Raw genomic sequence first — 5,201 nt, forward strand, 5'->3', positions numbered from 1 at the left:
CCTTCCTGACACATACAAAATGTATTTCAATTAAAATAAATTCAAATAATGATATCATATTACCCATGGATTCGTATTTGATAAACCTACATCCAATTTTTGCTTTTGCAAATCGTATGCGATTAAAAACTCACATACAAGTGCTCGAATACACCAGCTCAAACCCACACTCTATTCTAGCGATTGGTTCAAACCTAGATTCCAGCGATTTGGTTCACTAACCGCTTCCCACTATTTGCAGATCTATACATAATCGTTCAGATTTTTCACGGTTTTATCATATTAATTATTGTTTCGGTTAGCCGTATATTATGGTTAATAACCAGAAGTGAAGTTTGGTAAATATACCGGATCTGAAGTTTGGTCCGGATTTACAAACATGGTTTTGTTTTTCAACTAATGAGATGCTATTTAATTTGAAGAATCAATCTCATATTTTCATTGTAAAATAATAGTAATAATTATGTTTGATTGATGCTAACATATGTTTTCAATAGCAATTGGAAGCTACTGTCACATATGTTTTCAATTTCAGTTGCAATTGGAAGCAATTGGTTGGCAGCTACTGTCATATTTTTGTTTGTATTGTTTAATTACAATTCTAATTTCAGGTTGCAATCGGAAGCTATTTTTTTTATTGATGATGAAGAATGAAGATGAATCAATGATGAAGAGGGACCAATGAAATTAGGATTTATAAATAAGAGGGACTAAAAATGTAAATGTCTAGAAATGAAATTGAGATGACCTAGAATGTTACTTGCTATTATAGGTTAAATGCATACAATAGAACAATTAATGTATACATTAGTAGATTTTAAAATTGAATGCATACAATAGGAATTTGGTGAAAGTTCAATGCATTTGATTTTCCGTATCTTTATTTATATATATATTAATTAATTACCGTAAACATTCTCGAATCCCATTTTCTACACTAACCACCAATCACTGTTATACTGTAGTAGCCGTGTTTTTTTCCCCACTTCCTGAATCTTCTACTTATCCCACATTACCTTCAAACCCTAAAACGATTACCAGATCCATCTTCTCATTCCCATTTGCCGGCGGCGTTCGCTGTTTTAAGAATTAGGGTTTCAGTCGATTCGAATCCACGAAATATTTACCTAAAAATTAGGGTTTGAGTCGATTCGTGGCTCAAATGGGATAAGGGAAGGACGATTCGTCATTTACAGGTTTGTGAGGCATTATCGTTTATTGTTTTCATCTTGGTGCTTGCTATTTTAGTTGTTGTTGCTTATCGGTGAATGATTTTGGTAAAAAAAAAAATTCAGGGTTTCGCTTACTATATCTTTAATTGTTGGTGTTCATCGTTTTTCTGTCAGATTATGAAAAAATCATATATACTCAAATGATTTTAGAAATTGGTTTTTCAGTTCATAATTTGCAAACAGAGGTTATTGATGTTGTAACCGCTATTGTTGCTGTTTGAAAAGTATATTTCATGCTTTCTTTGAAATAAAGCTGTAGAGATTCTGATTATCGTTGATTGTTACAACTTACATCCAGTCAAACTGAATTGTATTATGGCATGACAACCTTTGAGTTGTAGTCATAGCAATTCAACTTTTATTTGTAACAGCTGCATATGTATCTAACCCTTTCAAGTATGATTGATTAAGTTTTTTTGAATTTTGATTGTTGTCCTTTTGCAGTAGGTAGTATATAACAGGTTTTTAGTTTCACTTTGTTTAGTCGTTAGTTTGGTTGATGCGTTTGGATAGATTACGCACACTGTTGTTGATTGGCATATTCTTCTCACTAATTATCCAGGCATACACAAGTCTACCATGAAAACTAATAGCACCGGTGTATGGTAAACAAAGGCTGTGATGATCGGTCCTATTATTATCTGAGTAAATGATTTGGGAATATTGAAAATCCGATCCGCATCTTGGCAAGGCAACAAGCGGATGGCAAAAATTCTGTGCAACCGCGTCTGTTTGCAGCCATGGTGAATTTTGGAATTTTCTAAGCCTAAACTCTCGGTCCCAGATTCGAGCCTATTTAATTTTTAAACAAATTACTGTTAATATAAGAATTAGTTTGTGATTTCTGCTGATCAAAGCCTTTTTTTAATTAAAGTTGTAGCTGTTCCTTATTTTACTAAGACTTAGTGTTGAAATCAATCACTGTTGTTTGTGTTGGGACCTCTTCTACGAGCACAATTCGATTACGCACAAGTAGAGGTTCGTTTTAGCTTCCTTCTTGCGTGTCTTTTTGTTAATTTTCATAAGCATAACTCAGCGTTTAGTTTATCCACGTAACAAAAATCTACCGCCATTTTGCATTTTCGATTACATCTTAGCTGAATCGATTCGTTAATAGATTCGTCACGCGTTGTTGGAACCCCAAAAATGTATTGATGCTTTTTCATGTTTTCCAACTTCCATGGGCTTATATTTCAGCCGTTGGTGGTTGATATATGTTGTCGTAACTTACAGGTAAACAATGTTCCGGTTTTCATAAGTGGCATACCTTGGCAAAAGGTATATTTTGTTGATGTAATCTGTATCATTTAAGATAAAAGGGAGGTCTATTAACCACTAGAATGGGTGTGTAAGTTTTGAAAGGTGTGGCGCATGGATCTACACTTACGATGGTGGATGTTGGATTCGTGTATATGGAGATTGAGAAGAAAGAAGGTGCTACTTTGTATAAAAGAGTTGTTGAACTTGCTGATCCTGCTGGTCAATGTAATTTGGTCCTTACTTATCAAGGTATAATACTCTTTAATTACTATTTGTTGTTTATATTATGCTTAGTTGTCTATGTATAATTATAATAAGCACAAAGCACCATATTATAACTATATGTGTTGCATGGAATATAGCGTGGTTCATTTTATGCTCACAAACTCTAGCAATTAATTGGAATATATTGTGGTTCAGCCTATGCTCACAAACTCTTGGTTGGCGACACTTGAGGAGGGTTAATTATTTGAACAAGCCTTCGGTTAGCAACAGGCCTGCTGCTATTGTTGCTCATGTCATCTCTGATTGTAAGACCCAAATATTTATTGTACATAATGTATTTATGGTGTACGATGCGTATACGAAGTGTACGAAGCAGGTACGTGTTGCTTGCTCGAACGTCGAAGAAAACTGGACGTTGTTTGAGGTACAAAGTGTGTACGTATCTTTTCAACCCCAAATAAAGTTTGAGTTGATGTTTCAAAGCCTTACCATTGGAAAGAATATCTTATTACGTTTCCAACGATATTTGGTTCATCGAAAACGGAGCTACGGTCAAAAAGTTATGGCCAAAACAAGTTTCTGAAATCTGACCTGCAGTGTGGAGCGGCGCGCGACCTTTTGGCGCGGCGCGCCGAATGGGTCTGATGCGTTTTTTTCAGCATTTTAAGTGTCTAAATGAAGGGTATTATGGTCCTTTCACTTGGGGACGGATTTGTGGCTTTTAGATCAGTTTTAGATCCACTTTTGGATCATTTTCAAGTCCACAAACACTCTCATCTTCAACCTCAAGTTCTAGAGTGAGAGTAGAGTGAGAAAGCTTGAGAAGAGGAAGAAGAAGCTTGGATTCTTCAAGTTTAAGCTCATTACTTGTGTTGTTGTTGTACTAGCTTCGTTTTCTTCAAAAGGTAAAACCCTAATTCGGATTTAGTTGTGTTAATTCGTTTATTATGCTAGGGTTTGTGTTAAAGTAGATGTAAAACCCATTTCTTGGAAGTTTGGGGTAAACGGGTTAAGTTTTAGTGCAAGAACCCTAATATTGGTGGGTCTAGGGTTGGATGATGATATTGTGGGTTTGAAAAACTAAATTAGTTGATGAAATCACTAGCTACTTGGATTGTTGGTGATTAGGGGTGTAAACTTACAATTTGGTGTTTTGACTAGTTTTAGGTCAAAATGGGGTTTTGAGTAAACAACCCTATAAATGGCGTTTAATGGCTAAAAGAGTTAAGATTAGCTATTTCGGGAACGCGGGAAGTGATTTCATAAGTTTTGGACTTGTGAGTATCGTTTTATGCTTAATAGGGTGTAAAACACACTTTAGGACCAAATGGGCGGGTCGTGTGTTTAAATGAGTGATCGAATGACCAAACCATGTTTAAAAGATGTTGTTGAGGCATAATCACAAGTCATTTGTGATTATGAAGGTTTTCGAGCGAAAAATGGTTTTTGGTCAAAGTTGGTCAATAGGATGTTCTAGGAGAACATATGTATTGTTTAAGTCGAACAAGCATTGTGAGTAGCTTATTTGCATGTATACTTTGCGTAGGTGATTTGCGTGAAGTCGGTGGAAGAAGTTAAGATCGCGGGATACGTTCTTCAAGTATTTCAAGGTGAGTGGAATATTTATACGCTTATGTATATAATTTGGTTGCTTGCGTGCGGTGTGGTAAGTGACATCCGTTAGGACTCACTTTTCGGGGACCACAATTGGGCTGGAAAATATAGTGAGTGATGTCCGCGTGAATAGCTCTTCGTTGACTATATTTGTTTGGCGTATGTGTCGAGTGATAAACGTTTGACATATCGCTCTTTGTCGGCCACGTGTGCATGTGTGTGTTTGGTTATGTGACGAGTGATTAATGCTTGACCTATCGCTCTTCGTCGGTCACATGTGTGTGTTCGGGCATGTAGCGAGTGATTAACGTTTGACCTATCACTCTTCGTCGGCTACATGTGTATGTTTAGATATGTGGTGAGTGATTAATGTTTGACCTATCGCTCTTCGTCGGCCACATATGTGTGTTGGGGTAAGTGGTGAGTGTTATCCGTTTCGGGATCCGCTCTTCGTTGGCCACTTATCGTGGGATGGTAAGCGGTTCCGCTTTTCGTCGGCCATCCTTGTGATTGAGGTAAGTGTTAACGTTTCGGTTGCACTTTTCGTCAGCCTCATAGTGCGTAGTGGTGAGTAGTTAACGATTTTGACCTACTACTCTTCGTCGGCCACTTACGCGTGCGATGGGTGGTGAGTAGTTAACGATTTTGACCTACTACTCTTCGTCGGCCACCATCGAGTCGAATGTCGACATTGGGTATATTGGGATGTGTAATTTTATTAGCATTGTACGTATTCGTTTTTGGCATGTATTATTGTTGAGATCTCTATGCTAATGATGTTGACTTGTTGTACGTACGATTAATCGTTTATTTGTTATTGCGGTTTGCTAATGTTATTGTGTTGTTGTGTAGGTGTATGCAAGTAATTGG

At 36.8% G+C, this 5,201-nt stretch overlaps 1 long non-coding RNA gene across 2 annotated transcripts; it reads left to right on the forward strand.

Annotated features, from left to right (window-relative positions):
* The first annotated feature begins 946 nt into the window (after positions 1 to 946).
* LOC139892142 (uncharacterized) lies at positions 947 to 3,021 on the forward strand. Of its 2 annotated transcripts, XR_011773983.1 has the most exons (4): positions 947 to 1,196; positions 1,795 to 2,210; positions 2,466 to 2,741; positions 2,913 to 3,021. It is a non-coding gene; the product is annotated as an uncharacterized lncRNA (long non-coding RNA). The 2 variants fall into 2 exon arrangements; XR_011773982.1 differs by having other exon boundaries at positions 1,795 to 2,741.
* Positions 3,022 to 5,201: the final 2,180 nt, after the last annotated feature.

This window comes from Rutidosis leptorrhynchoides, chromosome 2 (genome assembly GCF_046630445.1).
Source record: "Rutidosis leptorrhynchoides isolate AG116_Rl617_1_P2 chromosome 2, CSIRO_AGI_Rlap_v1, whole genome shotgun sequence".
NCBI lineage: Eukaryota > Viridiplantae > Streptophyta > Magnoliopsida > Asterales > Asteraceae > Rutidosis > Rutidosis leptorrhynchoides.